This window comes from Pezoporus wallicus, unplaced genomic scaffold, assembly GCF_028554395.1.
Source record: "Pezoporus wallicus isolate ANWC-B61680 ecotype Strahan unplaced genomic scaffold, APGP_CSIRO_Pwel_v1 contig_7835, whole genome shotgun sequence".
Taxonomy (NCBI): domain Eukaryota; kingdom Metazoa; phylum Chordata; class Aves; order Psittaciformes; family Psittacidae; genus Pezoporus; species Pezoporus wallicus.
In genome coordinates, this window is record NW_026636866.1 from 536767 (window position 1) to 560632 (window position 23866).

A 23866-nucleotide genomic window follows, 5' to 3' on the forward strand; every position below is an offset into this window, starting at 1 on the left:
GTTTGCAAGTTGTTTCATTTTGAAGCTGCTCCTGTTTCAGAGGCTCTTGAAATTTGTCACATAGTAGGAATTTGGGGCCAAATGTGAAGTGCTAAAACACTTACTGTATTTATTTTGGGTTGCCAGCTATAGTTGAAATTCATGTGCAATGTTGTTTCTCTCTTACTTACAGTAAATCCAGATTAAATCTGCTCAAATGCTAAAGTTTTCACTGATTTTTACGTCAATACAGTGAAGATCTCAGGGAAGATCAGAATGGAAATCCCACTCATTAAACAGTGACATACCTTCAGAAAAGAGTTCTCTTTCAATTAAACACAGCCTGTACTTAAAACTGTCCTGATGCAAAGTTATAGCCACTTTTGTGAAGTGGGATCTTTAGGTTCTTCCTTGTTTTAATTGCAAAGCAGAGGGGCAAAAACAGGCACAGAATCTGAAATTACAATATCTGGTTGCCTTTTTTCTGGTAACTGTGGAGCAAAAGCAAAAGTCAGGCTTTGACTTCACCCTGAATCTAGTTAAATCAGTAAAAGCTGTCCATTAATTATGATGGGACTGTAATCAGGCTATTTTCCATACTAATAGTGTTTTAAATCTGAGTACCTGAAAGCTGCTGCAGAGTGGATGGAGTGATATCTTCTCTCCATATTCTTGGGCTGATGGAACAAGAAGAAATAGGATTGTGTTACAGCAAGTAAGGCTTGAATTAAGAATTAAAAGAGCTTCCAAACAGTGAAGGTGACAAAACATAGTCCTGCATGGCTCAGGGAGGTGGGGTTCCATGATGGCTGCAGACCTTTGAGGAAATGCTGCATGTTTCTTCTGATCAGACAGTTTTATTTTGCCTTTTCTGGGTCACAACTTTTGGCTGTGACCATTTTTTGGGTCAGTTTGACCTTGTTTTCCCATTTTGCAATGAAGTGTCAAAGCAGTATCCAAATATACTCAATGACCAATGAGTAATAATGTGAGTTGTAACTCATTGAAGGTATTTAGATGGCAAATGGTCATGACATGAAGCTTTTAAAACATAATCAGTAGAGGTAAAAGGGAGCAGAAATGGAGCAGAAGTTAAACACGTAACCTTCTTCCTCAATTACCTCCCAGATCCATATGTCCGGTATTCACTAGCCCTCATTTACTCTAGAATAGACCCATTTTACTTTCCCTTTCATATTTTACCCTGCTGGAAGGTAGCCCACTCTCTTATGTCAGACCTGACAGGATGTGAATTATCTCCATCCAGCCTTGACATAACTTTGTGCACGGTGATGTAATGCTCCAAAAAGTCTGGTTACAAAAAAAAAGGAGACGGTACTTATTAACAGGAAAGGAAACAAGCCTCTGTTTGACAACCAGTGGCTGAATATCAAGGAGAGCTTTCTTAGGGGAAAAAGAGAAAAAATCATTTATGACCATATGAATTACTATTATTTATTCATAGGGAAGAAATGGCTATTGAATTTTTAACTGGAATCAGCTGGCTAAGCAACCTACAAGGACCAGGTATTTGGGCATGACTTCCAGGTACATTCAGACAGGAAAGGCTCAAGTCTGCTCCTTGTGCGATCAATAAGACTACCAAAACTCGAGTGTGAGCCGGAGCAAGCGTAGCCTGAAACAGTTTCCCTATGCTTTCCTTCCTCTCCCTCTGTGGGAATGTACCAGAATAGCATTACCCCACTCTAGCAGTCCCCTTTTCCTCCTTTTTTTCCCCATCTCCTGTGAGTGCAATACTCTCATGTGAAACCCCAGCTCTGCCACCCCCTCATCCCTTCTGCTCGGAGCCCTTGAAGCCAGGACTGCATTCCAGCGGTGCGATCTGAAACCGTATCCCTCTAAGTTCATGAAGTATTCAGCATGTGTGCGTGTGGACTTGTGAACTTTTACCTTTTACCTATCAGCAAGGCAGCTCGCTTCACCCTTTCCTTCCCTTGAACTTGCTGGAAGCAAGTGGTGGAGACCCGATCTGCACTGTGTCATGGAAAGGTCTCCAGCATAGCGTCTTGGCAAAGTAGCTCCCTATCTACATGATTTCCTTGCTGTGTTACTAACCCTGGGGTAACACTGGAAATATTGGAGAGTCTTGCAGGGAACTCAGATGGATTTGAAGATTAAAGCATATTTTGGCAGCCCCGGCAGGTGCCAGCTAACGCAACGTTGCTGCAGGTGATGGTATCAGGCAGAACAGGAGACCAGATACACCAAGAGTGGTTTGATATATCTATGATCAATAACTTTTGTGGCAGCCGGAGCTCAGGCTAAGCTTGCATGAGCAGTACCCCTGGTGCTGGGGGCAGCGAATTCAACATGGGGAGACATGGGGAGATGGAGGGAATCGATCTTTTTTTTCCTTTTCTGGGATAAATTACACTCTAGGTCTGAGTGCAATGTTTTGAGAAGAGGAAATTCTAGGGTGCCCTGACTCGCAGCCCTGCCTGTGTGAGACGCAAGACCCCTGTTTAGTGACAGTAACCCAGGGATGATAAAAACCCATTTTGTGTCAGCATTTTGCTCATGTTTCTTTTCTAACCAGCAGAGTGGTGCATGGGGACAGTGCATGGAGCAAGCTATGGAGTAGCAACAGGAGCTTGAAGCAGCTTCTTGAGCTGGCTTGTGCTTTTCCAAGCACGCTTTTATTTCCTTTCTGTTTAGTTCGCCTCACTGCAACCCACTGCTTAGTTAGTTGATGGCAGTGTACCATCAGCTGTGTGTCCCAGCTATGTTGTCCACACTGTGTCCACAGGTCCCAAGGGAGATCCCCACCATGAGGGCATGGTGGGATTGCAAACCACCAAATCAAGTACTGGGAGTTGAGGGACTCTCAGCAAGGCACTCAGGAGTAAGAAGGCCATGGAGGCGAGAATGAGAAATGCATTTTACCAATGAGAGACACATGTAAGATACAGATAAGTGCTGCTGTGCATTGCTGCAACCCATCTTGAGCTATATTAAAGGCCTCAGATGCAAGAAAGTAATGCAGTAATGAATGTTTCTGTCCATGTCTTTAATGAAATGGTCTTCAGGTCAGGTTTTTCAAGCCTTTCAGCTGACATTATAATTATTCAAGAAAGGAAGCAAAGAACTTGAACACTCTTTCTAATCTACCTATATCACTTCTATTTTTGCGAACCATGTTGATGTTTATACATGTGTGGTTTCTGTGAAACAGACGGCATGCATGTCTATATATACCAATATATGATTGCATGTTGGACTGTTTGTTAGCTGCAAACTTAGATGCCAGTTTACTTTTACTATCCCCTGCTTAATTACAAGATGAATTTGGTTGCTGGAGAGGTCAGTCTGACTGCAATGGTTATAGCCAGACATATCGCAATGTCAAGCTTTCCCACGCAGAGCTCTGCCAATGTCTCCCAGCCTTGGCCTTGAAACACCCTCTGCCATTCCAAACCCTCAGTGAAAGCTGAAAAATGTGCTGACACTGAAATCCCTGCTGGGGATGTGCAATATCTGGGGACGTTGCAGAACTATCACATGTTCTGCAAACCTGCTCCTAGGCTCAAGGCGCTGGGTGAGAGCTGAGTGCTGTGATAACTCTGTCAATTATACACTAATGACACTTAAATCCAACTGAGCCCTATTTATCTCTATTATAATCTAAAGTGGGCCGGTTAAATCTCAGGTCCTTAATTCCAGTTCTTTGTTATTCATGGAGAAGTAGAAGAGCTGCAAGTGTGCTCTGACTCCAGGGTGACTCTGGTGATTTGGGAACCTGGGTTGTTATCTCTTGTCAGTCTTCCACAAATGCATTTGCAATCTCAGGGTCCAACTGGAAACTTTTGTCAGTGCCCCTTACATAATACTGGGTTTTGTGGAAAAATTGAACCCTCCAGTACATGCAGAGGAAATTCCAGAGTGAGCTTACTGACAGACACGTCTTGGAAGTTGGTTGGTTATTTTGGCAGAGACCCAGCACTTTTCTTCCTTCTTCCCCACCACCCTTACAACAAAAAAGGAGGATATAATCTCTTTGGAGCAGAGGGTCTTGAAACCCAGGAAACCCCTCTGGTGCTTCACTTTCAACTCTCTTGAGAATATTTGGTGCGAGTCAAGATGGTGCTTGCAGAAAAACAAAAGCCATTTGTGAGAAAGCAAGCTGTCAGTAGGAGAAACCTCTAGAAGGCTGGCTTTTTGGTGTTTAATGCATGAAAATTCTGTGGCTTCTTTGATTGAATTTAATAGTTACTGAAATACTGGAATCTGGCTGATAAGTCCTCTGCAGAAGTGGGCTACAGAAGATTAGTGTGTGTTTTAAGCAAGACAGAGATCTGATTTTGCTGTGCAAGAGCAGGAGCCTGTGACCAAAAGGCTCTCACCTGATGTGTAACCCAGAAACTGAATTGACACAGGAATAAAGTGCCAAGACCACTGGGAAACTGAGTCAGCAACAGCTACAGGTAGATAGAATCCCTGTGGGTGGGTGTCCAGCAGGGCTGTGAACTAAAACAGAAAAAGAAATAGTTGTTAGTGTGAAGTGACAGAGTGCTGTGCCTGTGCTAAGGCTGTAAATGCACGAAAAGTGCATTTGCTCAGATGTTTTGGAGAATAACCTAAATGCATTTATCTGTAGGAGTCTTTGAAGGTGATGTCCCTAAAAATCTGGTTTAAAAGAGCCTTTTGATAAAATTCCCATGGACTTTGATATAGCACCCAGCTGCCCTGTAAACAGGAATGAGTCTTGCTTTGCAGCCCCACTATCCCAAAACACTCACTCATTCAGGTTTCCTCATCTTTCAGGTCAGGGAAGTGTGTGCCTGAAGGCTGAATACACTGTAGGTACTTGCAGCAGAAATGGACATTTCAATCCTTCCCTGTTCACGCCATGCTCCTCACCTTAACCAGGAAGGGTGAAGGCAGCTTTGTGTCCCTCCTCTACCCCTTGACAATGCCTGAAGTGACACTGCTGTGACTGGCGCCCACTCCTGGCTCTTACAAGGGACCGAGTGTTGGAGAAAGTGCATAAGGCTTTTTTCAGAGCTTTCTTGCTCCTCCACTCTGCTCCTGGTCTGTGGCTTTTCTGAGTCATCTTGTAAACATCAGTCTCTGCAGCAAGCAGGAGCAACGAAAAAGAAAGAGGAAAGGAAAAAAAACCCAACAAAAATACGAGAGAAATGGAGAAAATCGAACCCCTCCTCCTGCTTCCCACCAACGCCCCTCACATTTGTTATTGCATAGGATCTTCCTGGCCAGACTTGACCTGCAAACAGTGGTCACCAGTGAACCATCAAAGGCCTTTCACATCTCCAGCAGCTGCAGGGAGGGTTCCTGTAAGCGCTCCTATCACTTTGACACCTCCAAAGCCGACAACGCCAATTGTACACTGTCATGGGCTGTGTTTCAGGGACCACCTTCAATGCTTTGGCTCCAAAGAGCTGCTTTTTTTCCAATCCATTGACACAGGGGGATATATATCTAAAAACTTGGCCGCAGCAGTGAGTGCATGCCTTGAGGATTACATAGCAAGTGAACTTTGTCAGTGTAAGCCCTAGTCAATAGGAGGAATTAAGTAGAAAGACCTCTATTGTTCCAGCCAGCCTTCTGAAGGCACTGATTGGCAGTAAAATGTCTTAAGTGACAGATGTAAAGTAAATATTACCTATGCCAAGTCTCTATATTACTTTGATTACCCACCATCAATCAATTTGTTCTTTGCCTTGTAACAATAGCAGCTGCTGTTATACTTTAGAGCCCTCTGATGAAGCTCAAAGTATAATTGATTAACAAACTGAAAAGAAAGGTTACACAAATGACAGCAAAATATATATCAGAAGAAAAAGGACAGTATTGTCTCCTTGCACATGTGTGTGCCTTAAGTACCTTACCTAGTGGAAACTGAATGATATATCTTCAACAAAATACATATATGTACATATACACACACATGCATACACAGACACATGCACACGCATATATCCCTTTAAGCCAGCCAACTCCCTCGTTAAATGTAAGGTCAATATTTGTAATATCCCCATGAATTTTGCAATGGCAAAATGTCAGGAAGGAAAACTGCAGTACTGAGGTTGTCTTGTGAATGAAAGCAAAACTGGAGGTGAAGATGCTGTACATGCAGGAGATAGGTACCTGGTGCATTTGATGTACAGCACAGTTACAAGCATTAATACAGTTTGTTGCTTCCAGGGGTTATTTGGGGTTCACTGCAGCATCCCTTTCCCCCTTCATTCGTTTTAAAATTAACTGGTGTTCACAGCATTGAAGGTCCTTTTGTGTTTCTTACATGATAGGGAATAGCAAAGAATTTTCAACTCCCTCAAGGTGAAAAAACCACAAGTTTCTGGAAGTGAAGAGTGCAAACTTGCATGGGGGTTTCCCAAGGTGGCCCAGGTTTGGCCATGCCAAGATAGAGTGAGAAATACTCTGCACACACACTGTCTTAACAGAAGTCCCCCAATGCCCTCAATCTTCTTCCCACTAGTTATGACAGCAAATTTAAGACTCAAAGCATTTGTCTGTGTGCAACGATGGGAGATTGGCCACACAGGATCATGTTTCCTTCTGACAGGACCCATAACAGGCACTAAGAGGAATACCACAATAAAAATATAAAAACTAAGAGTAGTGTCTTCAATATTCTCCCAGTTTATGGCTGGTGCCGGTACAGGGATATCCTCATCTGGAGGCTGCATGTGTATCCTTGCTGTTCATGGTCACTGATGGATAGGTCCCATGGGGATTCCCCTAAACTCTTTTTCAAGCCATGTCTGATACCCTGAGTCAATGGGTAGCACAGGCTTTGCACAGAACAACACTTCCTGGATTTATGCTTAAGCCCTGCTCTCTGCTAATGTTACCACATGCCCTAAGGTCAGCATGAGCCCATGGGGTTCCCGTCCCCCTCCAAGGGTAGGCACAGCTCCTCCAGTGACCCGGGGGTGGGCCAGCAGCCTTGTCCTCAGGGCACAAAGGGTTCTGAGACACCATTTGGACTACCAATAGAAGTATGTGACAGAGAACGGCGACTTTGAAATGTAAGGAAAGTAGAAGCAGCTGTTTCAAAGGGCTGCTCCATCCCAGGAACCTCTCTGCAATGAGAGAAAGCCCACCATGCCCTGTTAATAGCTGGTACTGGCTAGTTTTTGACTCCAAATTTGTGTTTAAGGTGTGTTGCAGCATTTTATTATCCTGAGTCATGACAGTCAAGCACCTTGGTTAATAATACTGAAAATTAAGTATAGTACAGGATTCACTTCACATGGTCCTTCTCATGAGTTGGTTTGGGATGAGCCTTTACAGACAGTGAAACCAAATCTATGTAGCAGTAATTTTATACCTTTTCTCAGCTCTAGCAGCCTCCCTTCAGCATGTGCCAAAGTAATAGAGATAAACTCTTTCATATTTCCAGGTGTTTTTGTATTTTTCTCAGTTACTGTGTCTGTGGGGTTCATACAATTGTCTTTTGATAGATCGGTTTCCTTATTTTCCTTCATATGTCAGGGGCACGCCAGTGACAGGCTGAGAATGTAACATGGTAAGAGGGAGAGTTAAATTTGGGAATACTAAAAGATCAAAGAGGGGGGGGAAAGTAGGCATGGGAGAGCCATTTGGAAACAGGATTAGATGCTCTCCTAAAAGTTGTGCTCACCCTTTGTGTGTTGGTCCCCATGGGGACTTCCCACAGCTGTTGTTAGTAATATGGATCTTCACGGTCACTTCTGTCCTTGAAGTCTGTGAACCTCAGAATTTTCTATAAAGCTTCAAAGCTTCAGGAGAGCTATAAACCAAAATAATCTCTGCATTGCAATATCATCCATGCAATCATGGGGGGGAGCATATACTGTGGGGGAAAGGACTCCAGATAAAATCCTATGAACCTACAGCACATTCTGTCTCCTTGGCTTTTTGTCTGAGAGGAGGTGATGTTGGAAATGGCATAAAAAATCAAGCTTCCCGTGTGACTTTAAGCAAGGACATCACACTGGCATTCATGCCAAGACAGTTTTAGTAGCTTTAATACTGCAGCTCTACCACTAATAACTGCCTGGTTACTATATTGGTTGATGCATGACAAATCTAGCTACAGAATTAGCTGGAGCCCCTGACATGTGTATTTTTAGAATTACTTTTATGGTAAAATCATTAAGGCCACCCACCAACCAACATATCATCTCCCTATTGGCTTGGCTTTGATTAGACATATTACCAGTAAGAAGCTAAACATTTTCCTGAAAATAGCTATTGTTCAATGGCCTTCAAGCAGCAGATGGCCACAGCAGCAAGCACTTATTTATGGTTGCTGTATGGTAGTTCTACTTAGTTAACTTGTTGAAAACCTATTTTCCAGCCAAACTGGGAGCCCAAATGGCTATAGAAATGGTTGATTAGGTGGTCCCAGCCTTGTTTGATGGCAAATGGCTTTACTGCTGCCTGGCTTGCATAGGTGGCAACCCAGAGAGGCGTGAAGTGCAAAAGAATAAATCCCTGAGCAGTTTCGTTGTTGGTGGATGGATTTCTTCTCACCATTTTGTGGGTGGCTGCATTTCTCATAGGCCCATATACCCAAGGCAAATTAGGAGAGGGAGGTGACATGACGGTTTTCATCAGAGTTTAGACAGATTTCCTCCTGAAACAGGCTCTCTAGGGGATGGCCCCGCACAGTGAAAAATGACTGCAAGTTCATATAAATAAAAAGGCAGCGTGCCAGAGCAAACAGGGTCACACAGCTCTGCTTGTGATGAGAAATTCTGCCCCCAGTTCGTGTTGCTCTCCTTCTTCTCTTTGCTGTAAAACGAAACAGCTCTCATGGTTTAGGTGTGGCTACTCATGTAGCATGGGACCATGGTGGTCATCCTTGGGTGGATTATGGCAGACACTCGTTATAGACCAAATGAGAATGAGAGTCACAGCAGCGATGGTAGATTCAGAATGAACTCATATACTAAAGACCTACTGCATCAAATAGAAACTTCCTTAATGTTTTTTCATATTCACAGATCTTCAGTAAAGTAGCAACCTTTATAGAGAGTCTAAACATTGGGACACCTGGCTGTCCAGCCATGGTAGGGTGACAGAAGAGCAGGCTTAGCACCACGTCCCTACCTGGCTCAATGAATGGTTTGGGGAGTGCTATTTCAAATCTTACTGCATCTACCAGGAAATAAGGAAGAGTTTTGTGAAAACGAGTTTAAAAAATTGCACATTTTGTAGCTGTTGGCAAATGAGCAGCCAGGTTTTGACTGTAACTCCATTACATTGTGGCATGTGTCATTTCTCAGCCTTCATTTTGCCAGATAGCAATCTGTTGATCTAATTTTATGTTATAACCCTTCGTTATACCTAAATATATCAAGAACATGGACCTCAGCATTCCAGAGTTGTAACTCATGTCAAGCTAACCAAAGTAAACACATTTAGCTTCTGATGGCCCACAATCTATCTCAAAGGTCACCACAATCTCCAGGGTCTGAGGAAACCCACAGTTGCTGCAATGTCTGTTTTCTTTGAAATACAGAAAAAAACCTCTTCTCCTGAAAAGTAAGTCTTTTTTTATAATCTCTTGTCCACCCCTCCCAACCCAGGTGATCTGTAATCCCATTTTTTGGGGGGAAAGACCAAACGGAAGAATAAGCATCAGATAAGTCAAGCAGCCCAGTCTTCATTAAGTGCATCAAGTTCTTTCGGTTGTATCTGCTCCATGAAGGGGTCTGAAATTCAGAACAGCAGAGTGGAAACGAAATGTGAGCTGTAAATTTACTCTTGGTGCCAATCAAGGAAATTAATACAACTTGGGTTGTCAGGGTTCTATGTGTCAAGGGCAACACGAAAATAAAAACGTGAGCGTGGACCAGAGACTGCTTGTTTTTTCTGAAAAAAATAAAAAGAAAGTCCTCAAAATATGGTGCTGATTAAAAGTTCGCATGTGAGCTCCTCAAGAGGGTGCGTAACCAGAAGGGTAAGGGGTGTTTGTGCTTCACAAGGAAAATATTTAGACCTTGTACATAACCATAGCTGAGAAAAATTATTCGAGGTCTAAATAGCGTGACTAAATGAATTAGACTGATGGCTGTTGTGGTGAGCAAAGGGGATATTTGGTGGAGCAAACCTAAGACTGCAGTGGATGCAGTACAGCAGCACAGAGTTCTGTAAAGCATGTGGCTTGGTAAAACAGACCTGCGCTAGGGCAAGGTGAGTATAAAACTTTGCTTTTATGGTAAAGCCATATGTCACTGGGGGTTGTCAGGTTTTTGTTGATTTTTATAGATAATTACAAAAATAGTTCTTCTCCCTTTTTCTGAGGTGTTTTTCTCTTCTCAGAAGAGGTTAGCAAGTGCTCAGATATTACTTTGCTTCTAGAAGAGCAGCTTCATTAAAGCTCTGTATCTAAAATGAAGATCTGTGGTAGAGTCAGTGATGCAAATTAAGTATTATGTGTAAATATAAAGAGGGAAGCATGTAAATATGTGAATGACTGAACAGCAGCATCATCTTCCTGAAACACTGCCTCTCTTCATTGTCTCTTTTGCATTGCTCCTCACTTTTGCTGGGCAGTGGCTGGGGAAGGTGAGAACCCCTCCACTGCAGAGGCAAAAAAAAAGAGGTTCTCAGGGGGAAAGATGAAGCAGAAGTCTCCCTGTTTGTTAAGCAAAATAAAAGTGGATATGAGCAAGGTGGGTTTCTGTGCAAATTATATCCCTGGCAAAAAAAGGATTGGCCCCTGGTTCTTGCAGAGGAGACTGTTCAGTTGTGTGGCCCTTCGTGATGCTGACATATCTATATGAAGGAGAATTGTAAATACACTGGGGACTCAGACAGCTTTTAAACACCAGCTCTTCAAGTCAGAGAATGATGGGGAGCTGAGATTTGTTCCCTGGCCCTGTGGCTGCATGACAGCACACACTTGGCCCTCACTGATACAGCTGGAGGAGTATTAATCACCACCACTTTGCACCAAGGACTAACCCAGAGGCATTACTCTTGAATCAACTGTTTTGGATGCTAATAAGCCTGCTGCACTTGCTAGTTCAATGGTAATCCTTGGCAGAAAGACAAAGGATACTGTAAGGGTCAGGGAGATCTCAGACAGCAAGAACTAAACTTGCCAGAACTCCTCCATAAAGTTTTTTCCAGTGGTGGTCACACAAGAATTCTTTGGTAGGGCTGTGACATGGGTCAGTCCCTGCCACTAGTTGAATAGCTAGCTGGGGTAGCTCAGTCTCCTTCAGCCCTGCACTGCTTGGTCACTGCTCTCCACTGTTCCCCCAGAGCAGATTCCTTCCTTCCACAGAGCCCATTTTTCTTGCGATTTCCTACCATAAACCAGTCAAACTTTGTTCTGTGTCAGGTTAAGCAAAGCAGCCACACTAAGCGTAAAAATGAGTGACACATTGCATATATATGAATGCATGCTATAAAAAGTCTCAAATGGACCAAGATTTTAATTAAATAAGAAAGTTGCAAAATTTAATGGCCTGGCAGCCTCCACCTGCTGCCTTGCTCTGTAAGTTGTACTTCAGAGGTTTAGTCATGGACAGAAGTATTACCAAGCAGGAATGAGGCAGAATCCAGCCTCTGCTACCCTTAGGTAAAAGGTTGTGTGCAGTTCAATTGCGAAGTATCGATGTCGTTGTTTCAAAAAGCTTCAGTCACCCACTGCTCCTTCCCATTTGCATTCTACAGGATGCCCTGTTGGAAGAGGTCCCTTTTCCTAAGCAGTAACGTCAGGCTTTAATCTTTTCCAGTCATGGTTGAAATAAGAAAGAGAAAAAAAAAACCCAACCCTGTTACAAGAGATTGGGAATAAGAAAAAGATACAGATGCCAAGACATGATGAAAAAATTCTGTTTCTTCTGCCCACTGCTTGTACTGAGACTCGTGTTTCTCCGAGAGTGGAACTGAAGATAATTAAAACAGGTTTCAAACACTGACTTCATAGCTAAGGCTTGCATGACAAGACATGAAGATAACATGAGGCGGAGCCTCTGTGGTAAGCATCACAGTCCACATTGAAGCTCATTTCCAGAGTAGTCTTGAGGAATCTTTGCATTGATAGGTGAGAGAACCTCATCGTAGGAAACTCAGCGTATATGTGTCATTCCCAGTGAGTGAGCACTCCTTGGGATCTCTGGCACCATGGTGAATGCAGGGATGACATCAAAAAGTGTGTTTCTGAGGCAGTAACTCGGGTGCTTGCACGAAGGACTTACTATGTGCTAATGTTCAGACTTGAGTGAAAGAACTCAGCAAGACTCCCCCCCGCCTCAAGTTCACTTTTCATATGGCCCAATTCTTGTCAGTTTGTCATCTTTGTTAAAAAAAAATACTTTCTTATCCTCGTAAAGACGCTCGAGTGAAGAGATCAACAGGAATCAAGGATTACAGAGACATCTGGCTTTAAAAAGTCCCAAACACTTCAACTTCAGCCTTGGCAGAAAGCTGAGGTCCACTTGGGAGGATAGTTTATACATTGATTGCAGAGCCTGGAGTCACAGCGCCAAGACCCGATGCTACAGCTTGGCTGTGTACAGAATATTGTACAAGTGTTTGAGCAATCAGGCAGTCAGCATACTTGTGTCCTGAACAAAACTATTCTCCTTCTTTGTCAGAAAGCTGCTATTTAATTACACACACGTGACAAAAAATTAAGTTTGCCAGAATGTTTTCCAATCTCCAGTGTGTTCCAAAGATGATGTTTGGGAGGCTTGTTTTACTCAGGGTTCTGTACCTGTTCCTTTGCTTCTCTGATGGGAAACAAAGAGAGTCTAAATGCTAAGGATGAAAGGCAAAGAGCAATCCCATTTAAATTTCTTTCAGTGTTGTTTTTCAACTTCCTGTGCTAGCTTAAACAGTTCCCATAAGAGCTATGTAAATGTAATGGCTAATTTGACAAGCTTGAATGAGTCATCTTTCAAAACCATTATCATCCAAAACGTAACATGGTTTGGAACTGTCTCCTGCCCATGTAAAGTGATATTGCTTCTTTTTGCCATTCTCTTGAATCAAAGGCAGATGCAGATGTCAATGTTTCTCTGCCTATACAAATGCACACATGCGAGAACAGTTCCTCATTACCCACTGGGATTAGCAGTTGGAGCTACAGACTCTTTACAGACAGTGATTCATAGGTAAAGATCCACTCAGGCTTCTCTTCCAAGGCCATCCTTTCAAGGAAATAACTGTAGAAGAAAAACACACAATTTATTTTTCAGTGTATTTTACCATTAGTACAAAAATAAATTGTGGTATATAAGTAGACCATGCTGGAGAACAGGTGGTGCTAAAGCAGCTGGTTAAACCTATTGAACACCAAGAGGTATTTCATTGCTACTAATCTATGGTGAGACCAATGCTACATTAGTGTTGTGTAGCTTTTGGACCTCCAAAAGGAAGTGTGTAGAAAATTCCTTGTAAGTTGAATGGAATAAGAGGGAAAAAGAGGAAGTGCTGTGTGTTTGGTAGAGGAACGTCACTTTTCCCAGGCATAAAAAGAGAAGTCAACAGGAGAAGTGGACTTGCACCTTTGCATTTCAAAGGCAGTGGGGCAGAGATATTTTACACTGAATATCTCAGCATAAATTAAAGTTCTGGCTTGCACGCTTGCGCATTGCCCCTGCCAGATGTTTAGCGCAGAAAGTCTAAGTTGGTACAGCAAGAACTATGAAATCACAGAGCCGCTTAAAAGGCAACCTTAAGGTTGCAGGTGCTGACAGAAGGGTTGCAAAGACAGAAGGAGAAGTGGAGCCCTGGGGAAATGGATTGAGAAAGAGGCGAGTTTTATTGTGTGGCATATGACCAAGACCTCGGGAGTGCTGGTTTGAAAAGGGCAAGTTGGACTTGATGATCGACTGCTAAATGGGAGGAACAAATAGAGAAGAAAAAGGACAAGAGCAGATTAGGATATTTGCCCACACAGGAAAACATGTGACCAGGCAGGATTTTCAGGCAGGAAGCATATGGAGAAAGAGGACACAAATTCCAAGGCCTTAGCAAACATTGTGATAAAGATGCTAAATAACTCATCTTAAAAATCCTGGGAGAACCAGAAAAGACTGAAGAATTGCCTAAGCAATTCCAAGAGAAACAAGCCAAAGTGGAGGTCAATAGTATGGAGGAAAGGAAGTGCCAGAGGTAGAAATGGCACAACAAGGAAACATCTCCATGTCCAAAGTTATTTCTGAGAAACCCAGAGTGAGAACAGAGCCAGGGCTGCAGAATAATTGCCTACAAAATATTAACCCTATGGGCAGTTACCACAAACACAGCAGCGAGGGTATCTGAGATACAAAAAAGTGTACTCAGTGGTCTTACGTCACCATGCCCTGCTGCCCAGCAAAGGGCAGTTTTCCACCCCAGGATGCCAGTTGGACCTGGTTGTTATTCCAGAAGATCTGCAAATCCCAAGGCATGGTACTTGAAGGGTTAATCCATCTTTCTTTTTTGAACTGGATTAGTCAGATCAGTTTAGCCTTGTCCCCCTACCTCCCCAGTGGTATTGTGTGTTTATAAAAATAGCAAACAAATCATTTGACAGCAAGGGTTGGAAGTAAAAATTAAAAAATGCCATACTTTCCCTGTTAAATTTTGATAGTCTCCCAAAGGCCTTCAACATATTGCACATGTCCAAGCTCTACCGCAGAATAATTGAATCATAAAGACTAATACCATGTGTCTTTTGAGCATGTAATGAGTCAGGGAATGCTGCAAGTGGGAGCAAGAGTACAGGAGGATACGGCATCGTTACCTTTGAATTTGTCCAAGTGGATGGGAAAGCAATACATGTCCTCTTGCAGTCAAAGGGGCATTTCCTCTCCAAGAAGGGAGCTTTGCTGTGGGTTCAACCATGTTTTAAAAACAGTGTTTTCTTTGCATGGCTCAGATATTAAAAAATTGCTCCTTGCAGGCTATTTTTGGGGGTACTGTCAGGTGAGGTGAGCTGGCATGGGGTAGGAGCACTACAACCACTGAAGAGAGGTGATAGGTCTACAAACTGCCCATGGCTGTCCTCCAGTGTTTTGGGTTTTGAGACACTGGTCTGAGCTGAGTTTCAGACTCTGGAAACTGGTATCTGACTGAGCTCAGTCAACAGACCCAAGTTCCCAGATCTGCAAGGAAAAGTTGGCTAGATTCAAGCATGTTTAGGCCTGTATTCCATGTATTCCCATTGAAAATAACAACGGCACATTTGTGAAAAGCTGCTGTAGTTATGTATAGCAATGCTGATGCCAGTGCAGTGACACCAGTGGGAAACCTGTGTGAGAGAGCCTTCCACAGGGATATTCCACTGACAAGCAGAGCTCACTCACAGCCTCTTGTTGGCTCTGTAAAGGATGATAAATGAGAGAAAATAAAAATAAGAAAACATTTAGCACTTACGTTACAGCCAATGAGATCATTTTCCCTAAGTCCAAGTTTTTTAGGTTCAAAACCAATGAGAGGAGTGGGACTTCCCTTCACTTAGACCCCTAATAAAGGAAAGTCCTGCAAACATATCCAGCTGATCCTGCTTCTGAACTGCTTTGGACTTTTCTTAAAGAAGGAGGGGGGCATCATTTTTTGCAGGCAATGTAAAAGCTCTTCACATTAGAAAGTCTGAGGGAAGCTTTGGCTTCAGTCTAAAAGCTTCGGTGCTTTATTCCAGAGATGACAACACCCAAATACAATGTGTTTGCAATAGCAACACTGCTGGTTAACGGGACAACTAAATTCTCTCTCTGGAGCTGACCTTTCTTCATTGATTTCACTGAGCTAAGAACATGGAACAACAAACAGATCTTTCTGAATGTCTCTTTCTTTAAAATGTACTTCTGAATAGGAAAAGCCTGGACTTGATCCAAAAACCTTGTAGATTTTTTTTAATGTGCCTTATGACTTTATGATCATTCAAATAAATTTCACCTGTAACCACTCACTGCCTGAGGCTGTGTTGGATGCTCCATTGTACACAGGGTTACGCTTTGTCTACTAAAGCGTCTAACTTGATCGGATGCTGAAATGTAACCTAGACACCATTAGTTTTCACAAAAGCATGGGTGCACTCATCTGATTTGGTTTCTGCGTTTGTTATCATGCAGTGTGAATAATTATAGCTTTGACCTTTTGGGTAGGGGCCAAGCTATAAGTGTAAGAGGTGAACACAATAAATAAATACATGTAAAATACAATCCCCCTGCTCTGAAAACAGTAAGCGTTTTCTGCTTTTCCAAACTAGTTGTGAGAGAGTTAGCTAAACACTCATGCACTTCATAGAGGCACTGGTTTTAGTTACTAGAATAATAATGCAGGGACTGTAAATAGGGTTTATGACTTTTTATGAGAAAGCCATGTGATGCTTTTACAACTCTCACAAGTAATAAATGTCTACATCAATTTGATTGTTTTATGTGGGTTTTCTTCTTGCTTTACACCATGGAATGGGTTGAACTTCACTGGAAGTCCATTTGAAATTCTGACATTTTAAAATTTGATTTAGAGCCAAATCAGAAAAAAAAAACCCAACCTTTTGAAAACCGTATTTTCTTTTCAACCACATTAAAAAAAATATTTGGGATGAATTAAAATAGCCTATTCTGAAAAAACTAAATCAGAACAAAATTTCTTCTTTTTCAACATATATTATTCAAAGCATAAAATTAAACCACTTTTGTTATGAAAAGGCACTTAGGACAAAAAACTCAAGTAATTTCTCTCCAACAAGGTCCAAAGACAATACTTAAACCTAGTCAAAACAATATTTTTTTAAAAACTGGAACAACACTTCATTGACAACAACCTATTCTGATCGGAAGTCTTGATTTCAACTGGATGGCATTTTCCATTGAGAAATTGCCAGGGAAAGGTTTTTTTCCTGCTAGCTCTAATCTGATATTATCATGTAAACACCACTTGGAGTTAAATATTACAGCACACTTTGAGGTCTCCCAGAACATATTTTCTTCGGCTCCAGCAGCACTGCTGGGCTTTGCCAGCTGTGAGGTAGAGCGCTAAGCAATGGAAACTATCTGTCAGCAGCCAAGGTGCTCTGACAGATGGCTAATTAATTGGTAAGCATCACAGAGCAGTGACATGAGGGTAGAAAGAAGCTTTCCAAGAGAGTCCATGCTTTGTTCCACAGGAGATAATCTGTGGATGCTCTCTTGAAACGCCCCTAATACGCAGCTCGCACTCCTTGCTGTCTTTTCCTGTGCTATGCCCCAGCAAACTCCCTGTAAATAAGTGGGAAATGGGAACACAGCCTCTGGAAAAACAGGGACACAGCTTCTCTCTTCCCTCCCACTTGGTGAAACCCACTAGATCTGCTAGCAATATGGCATTACATGCACGGGATGATGACAGATCCTAGAAAAGTTTACTATTCATTGCTAGAAACCATGCAATGGGCTTGCATCAGTGCTCTGCAGTTCTGAATAGGCTGACCATAAAGGCACTTCATCTTTAAATAGCAACTCATTAAAATTGGTGGGGAACATACAGTTGTGCAGATAGGGACATGTACAGAAAAGTTACCAGGGTCTGCATAGAGATTTCATTATGGTTATATCAGGGCAAAAGATATCAAAGTAGGGATTATATAGTGGACCAAGACCAGTAAGGTATTTGGTGGTCCTTAGCTCCTACAGACTTGTAACACCATATCACTCATCACTAGATATATCTGTCTCTGTCTGGAAGGAAGGCACAGCTGTTTTTATAAGCAAACTGTTGTAATGCTGAAGACAAGTCCAGGAGTTTGCAATCCTCTGCATAACTCTGAGTACTTGCAGCAAGCACTCTTGGCAGCATTGCTGCAGAGGCAGGTCTCGTTTCGCACATTAGTCTGAGTCCACACGATGCCAGGTTTGAGACAGGAGTTTACTATCACAACTTTAAGCCTTTTTGTATAGAAATTAAACTCATTCATGCACACAAGGAGCTGGAGTCGTTCTCTGCCTTTTGAGATCAGTTTTCTGTGCTAAGGGTGCTAGATGAGGTGACCTGGCTGTGTGCTGGCATAGCTCCCCTGGTCTCATGGTGAACCTGCTGCTCCATAACATCCTTCAGACTGCTCAAAGGCACAAGGGTACTTGGAGACACCACAACTGCTCCAGGTCACTTGATGGAACAGCTATCCAGAGAACATCCTTGGAAGAATGTGGTAGCCCCAGGTGACCTGTAGGATCACATACTTTCATTAATATCCCAGCTACTGCTCAAATCAGAACTTTAAAGAAGGTATGAAAGGCAGCAAAGGATCACAGGGAAAGATGAGCAGTGTAAGAGAGAAATAATCCCAACAAATGATAAAACCTGCCAAAACATTTGATGATAATTCAGCCAGGGTGGGAAGGATCAACTTACAGATAGTGTCTCTTTCTCTCCTCACTTTTCCTTACAAGAAAATAAACGATGAACTGAAAAGGCGAACAAGCAAGAGAGTAAGTTTTAGAGAGAGTAGCCAAGAGTTTTATTACAAGCCTGTTCCTCATTAAGGCCTTAGCAGCCTCACACACAAAAGCTAATTACTGTTTTTATGTCATGTTATTTTGATTCATATTTCCTGTCTGGAAAACAGACGGGAGTTTCAGGCAGCCAGCCAAGGCAAGGGCCACAGTATAGTGCAAGCGGGAACCTGCCCCGGCCGTGGAACAGAGGAGACAAGAGCCTTTTTTTTTGTTTTGTTTGATTTTTTTTTTTTTTTGTTGTTTTGAGGAGGAAATGGGAACTTTCCGTGTAGGCGTCGTTTGCTCCCAAAAAACTGTTGTTCTCCAGGGGTAGTGGAAAGAAAGAGATGTCCCACCATTTGTTTCTGGTCAGGAAGTGCCCCTGCAGGCAGGGACGTGTGGCTTTTCAGTCCTGGTTACCAATGCTTGCATAAAAGGGAAAGTGATAGCTTCACAACCAGTGCAGGTTTTAGGAAATAAATTAATTCTCTGAGGACTGAAATGCTATTCTTGTCCCTCTTATCGACACACAGATACCACGCGGTGCTCTCCACCAGCTCGCGTCTAAGTGCTGCGGCGGGGAAAAAACAAAACCAAATCACCACTGCTGATGCCCTGGGCTTCCATGAGGTGGCAGCAAGGAAAATAGAAAAGGCCCAGTGAATTACTTGCCCACAAGAAATTAATCCCAGGGAATTTTCTGCCTACATAAATAATTCACCCTTATTTATGCCATCATTTCAATCGCATCGAAGCACTTCAAAAGCAGACCCGAAGCCAACCTCTTTCTCTCTCTTCAGGGAGCAGAGTGGAGTTGATTTACAATCTGGGAGAGAAAGAACAGTTGAAGTGAATTGTCCAAGGCCACATAATTTTGTTTTCCACTTGGTCAATAAAAAGATAATCGTGCTTCAGCATCAGTGCATCTCTTCTTCTTCAATAAAGTATTCCAGACTCTCTGTAAATGCAAAGATATTGTGTGCATTTTTAGAGCTCCAAATTTTAGTTGAGAAATAGTGATGGCTAGGAAATTACGGGTCAGAGCTATTACAGGTATCTGCTATAAAAAGGTAATAATAAAAAAATCTTCTATGAAAAATTAAAAGACAATCTATAACCCATAATTAATCATTCAGTTTCTGAGTGTCACCTCCATTTCTGTTTGCTTATTTTCTGCATGCTTCTTGCTTATGCTAAATATTTAATTATTCTTTCTAAGTTAAAAAACAACAAAACAGTTTAAACATATTATTCAAAATTCATGGGGTTTTAACAGGACAAACAGATCACAGGACAGCTTTGATTTTTTCTGATGTGAGAAACAGAATTCTAATTCAATAACTTCTAGATTAAACTTTGCCTGTATGTATTCATCACTACCTATTGCCTTGCAAGATATATAGCCTGGAAAATCATCCCTTGAGCTGGTGGTGAAAACCAGGTGTATGATCAATTTCTAAGAGGATTCTCCTTTTAAAATGTAGTTATTATGGGAGTTTTTCACTGTTTTCCTTTTTTTTTTTTTTTTTTTGGTCCCAGAAATAGTGGCTCATGGCATCCTGGGCTTTTTGACCAGTCAGTTGTGTTGATGTCTTATTCTCATTGCATGGGTCAGTGGTGCTGCCACACTTCTGACCAACACATGCCAACAGGAAAAAAAAAGCATCTAGGAGGACTTTTTCTGTAATCTGTCTGATTTCTAGAGGAATTTACCCTTATTTTTTTGCATCCTTCACTGAAATGCTTCAGCTCTAGGGTGGAACACACCAGCTTTTTGAGCAATATTGGAAGAAGTGTCCAGCACAAACCAAGAGGCAAATATTTGATGGGCAAAATATCCTATTACCTATGCTGGCACATAGTCAAACATCAGGTGCCATATCCTCACTGTTGTCTTAAAACACATGGGGATATTGATGCTTTGCAAAGAGACAGGATACGAGCTTTATTTCTGACTTGAGAAAGGGAGATGCAATCAGTGTGTCACCTCACCATGCTCCCTTATTGGGAGTGAAATGTTATGACTGAAGCTCATCCTTCCTCTTGGACACTTACATTTCTGCCTGCTCCCTACCAGGCTCCTGCCAGCAGGGAGAGGTAACTGCCGTGTGTAGAGGAGGCATCCCAATAAGATGCTGTGGACATCTTGGGGGTAAAAAGGAAGAAACAAAAGAAATATTACAAATATTAATGTTGCAAAGGTTACATTGCAAGGATTAATGTTTGACCCTTGTAGCTGTTTTCTGGAATCTGAACCCTCACCCCCTTTGGAGACACCACACTCTCTTCCAGACCCCATCCCTGTGAAAGCCATGGGGATGCCATGAAGCTTAATATGAAAATTGGAATGGTTTACACCAGAGTACGAAAACAGCTTCTTTTTTCCCTTCTTTCTTTTTCTTCTCCATCTATTTCTATTGCTCATTCCTCCTTTCTCTTTTTGCTGTCTTCCATCCTGGTGATCCAGGTATGCTGCCTCACCTTTTCTAGCCTGAGCACTGCTGCTGCACTGGTTAAACAAGTGCTTTATGAGTGAACTCCAACACAGTGAAACATGGTCCTGCACAAAGAGAAAACTCTGGTTAACTTTAATTAAGTTTGCATTACTTTTCCCAGTAGGACCTCAAATTTAATGGTATTACGGTTTAAGCTGTTTGGCAAGTCTTGAGAAAACAGTTTAGTATATTTCGCTAATAAAAACAAAAGCTGTGTAATAAACCAGGCCTCTGCTGAACCAAAATAAGAAGACATTGATCCTTTTGAGAGTGCAGAAATTTCTTTTGAAAGATGACACTGTTGACTGTGTGCTGGGACTGAGGCTTCTTTCTCAGTTTGTCCTTATTTTGTCCTGACTCAAGCAAAATTGTCATCTGCTTCTCTGTGGACTTGACTTGAGAAACTGGGCAGGAATTTCATCAGCACCTTCTAGAGACTATTTCTCCTAAAACTTTGTTTCCTTATTTGCAGCCTGCAAATTATTCCCTGCTTGGGATCATAAGAAGGGGACGAGTAAGGAAAGGTGTGTTTCTTGCAGCCTGCTCCCCTCCCTCCTGCTTACTGGGTCATGAAGCACAGAGCCCCACATATACTGACTGGGATGAAGGAGCTCATTTAGAGGTCAGAAACACCAAATGCAACCACTGGATGACACCCCAGCTATCACCACTTGCCCTATACTGGGAACAGGAAATAGCTGGAGGCCTCAGATATCACTTCTGGTAAATGCTGACTTGTTAATAGTGAGTAAGAACCTGGTCCAAAGCCCACTGAAGTCAATAGAAAAGGTGTCTCCTGACTCCAGTGACCTTTGGATGAGTCTCTAGCACTCCTGTGTTGTGATTCTTACAACTCTGTTGGAAAGAGACGGGAGATGCTCATTGGCAAGAACAGACTGCATCTCTGGCAGAGGTTAGGTGCAGAGATTTAATGACCTCATTAGCAGGTCGGAATGGCCTCAGCTGTTGAAAAGGATGGAAAATGAGATCTCAGAGCCTCAGTAATTATTCGAAACCAAGGCAGAGTAAGGTAAGATGAATAAAGATGGCTTAGCTTTTGCTCTTTGATGGCTTGTCCATGCTATGCAAATGCTTTCATGGTCCATGGGATGTAAGACCTCAGATAACACTGGGCTAAGGTTTTCTCCTGCAATGACCTTGGGTCCATCCTGTGAAATGAGATACGCAAAGCCATGCAGGGCCTGATCCAAAGCTCACTGAAATGAACAGGAATGTTTCCATTGGCTAGCCTGGGCACTCTATCTCTAAATATTTGGTAACTCAAGTCTAAAATGAAAGCTTTTTTTTAAGATTTAATTAAATTCCTGTGCTAATTCAGAAAAAGGATCATTTTGAGGTCAAGGACACTGCAATTATTTTGTCAAAATCTTGCTATGACTGTTTGTGGGGTTGACTCTTCTTTTTAAAAAAAAAATATTGCAAAGATCCTTATTTAAACTATAAATTGAATTAAAACCTCACATTTAATATTTAGTTATGATGTGGTTAAAAATGTTATGTGCCAGGCAGTTGCTCTTTTATTTGCTTACAATGTTGTCTTTAATGAATGCCAAAACCATGCAGCTCAAATGAGGAAGTAGATGCCAAGTTATTAACAATTATTACCTTTTACAGTAATTTTTGGCAGCCTTTCACTTTTTTGGTGGTCTAATAATTTCAGAATAGGGGACTTTGAAATATTACACCAAAACCAAACAGCACCGTGGATTGGTTGACTTCCTCTTTTCTGACTTATTCCAACTTGTTTCCTATTGTGAAATATTTTTCCACCCAACATTTGCCCAGCATGGAGTGAGGTTTACCCCTGCAGCTAAAAGCCATCTTCCTGATGAAAAATAACAACTACAGAGGTCTACAAACCATGTCCAACTACTGTGTGCAGCATACAGAAAGGGCAGTCAAACGCACAGTACGGGACTCAAAGGGAGTCCTGATCTCACTCTCAAAGTAAACAAAGGTGTGTGAAATTAATGAATCCTCCCAAATCAGGATTAACTATGCTATGTCAAAGGCCAGATTCAGATAGCCCTGGGTGAGGCCCCTTTATTCTGCTAAAGCAAAGCAAAAAGTCCAAAGGGCAGCACCAGGGGTGTTGCTGAAATCCTGCGTGCTTTTCAGGAGAGATATATGGTTTAGAGCTAGGTTGAAGCTAATCAATGCTTACACATTGAGTATAGGAACACTAACATGTAGTACTCTGTCATCTGCAGAGGCTTGGAGGATGGCTTTTCCATTGTAGGTCTTCTAATGCTCTTTAAATGGTCTTCAGACCCACGTTTTGACCATATATTGGTGTGATGGCTGAAAGCAGAAGGCTAAGCCATGCTGCACTCACCTGTGACATGCATCTCATTTTCTACTGTGGACTTAAGTTGGTGTTACTTCCCCCCTCTGGTTCTCAGTTCCTCACTAGTAGCAATGTCTCCTGTTTTCTTGTCTTTTCAAGGGTTTTTCTTGGTTTGTTTGTGGTTCTTGGATTTTATTATGGAAACAACCATGAGTAACCTTAACACGTCTTCTGTTTACTTTCAAGTGTTGCATCTTCCTAAAGTAAACCTTTCACTCTTCATTTCTTCTTGGGGAAAAAAACCCAAACATGTTTAACTGTATTTATTAAATTACAGTCAAAACCCATTGGTAATTACACCATTTTATGAATAATATTATTGATAATGTTCAAAACCTATGAAAAAGGTGGAAAAACCCTGGAAGGCTGTGCCAGTGCCAGGCTCACTGTGCGGCAGCTCACACATATGTATTTGTGTGGGCAGTGGTATTTAAACAACTGGCTTTTCCTTCCTTCCTCCCTCCAGTCCTAAATAGCAATTAGCATCCCCTTGTCTAGGGACCCATGCCCAGAAACCTTTCCTGTGAAGCTGCAACAGAATGGAAAGCAGGATCAAGTGCAACACTAAAAGTCACTCGCGAATGGCTGAGGAGCTTGTGCTTGCTTCTGAA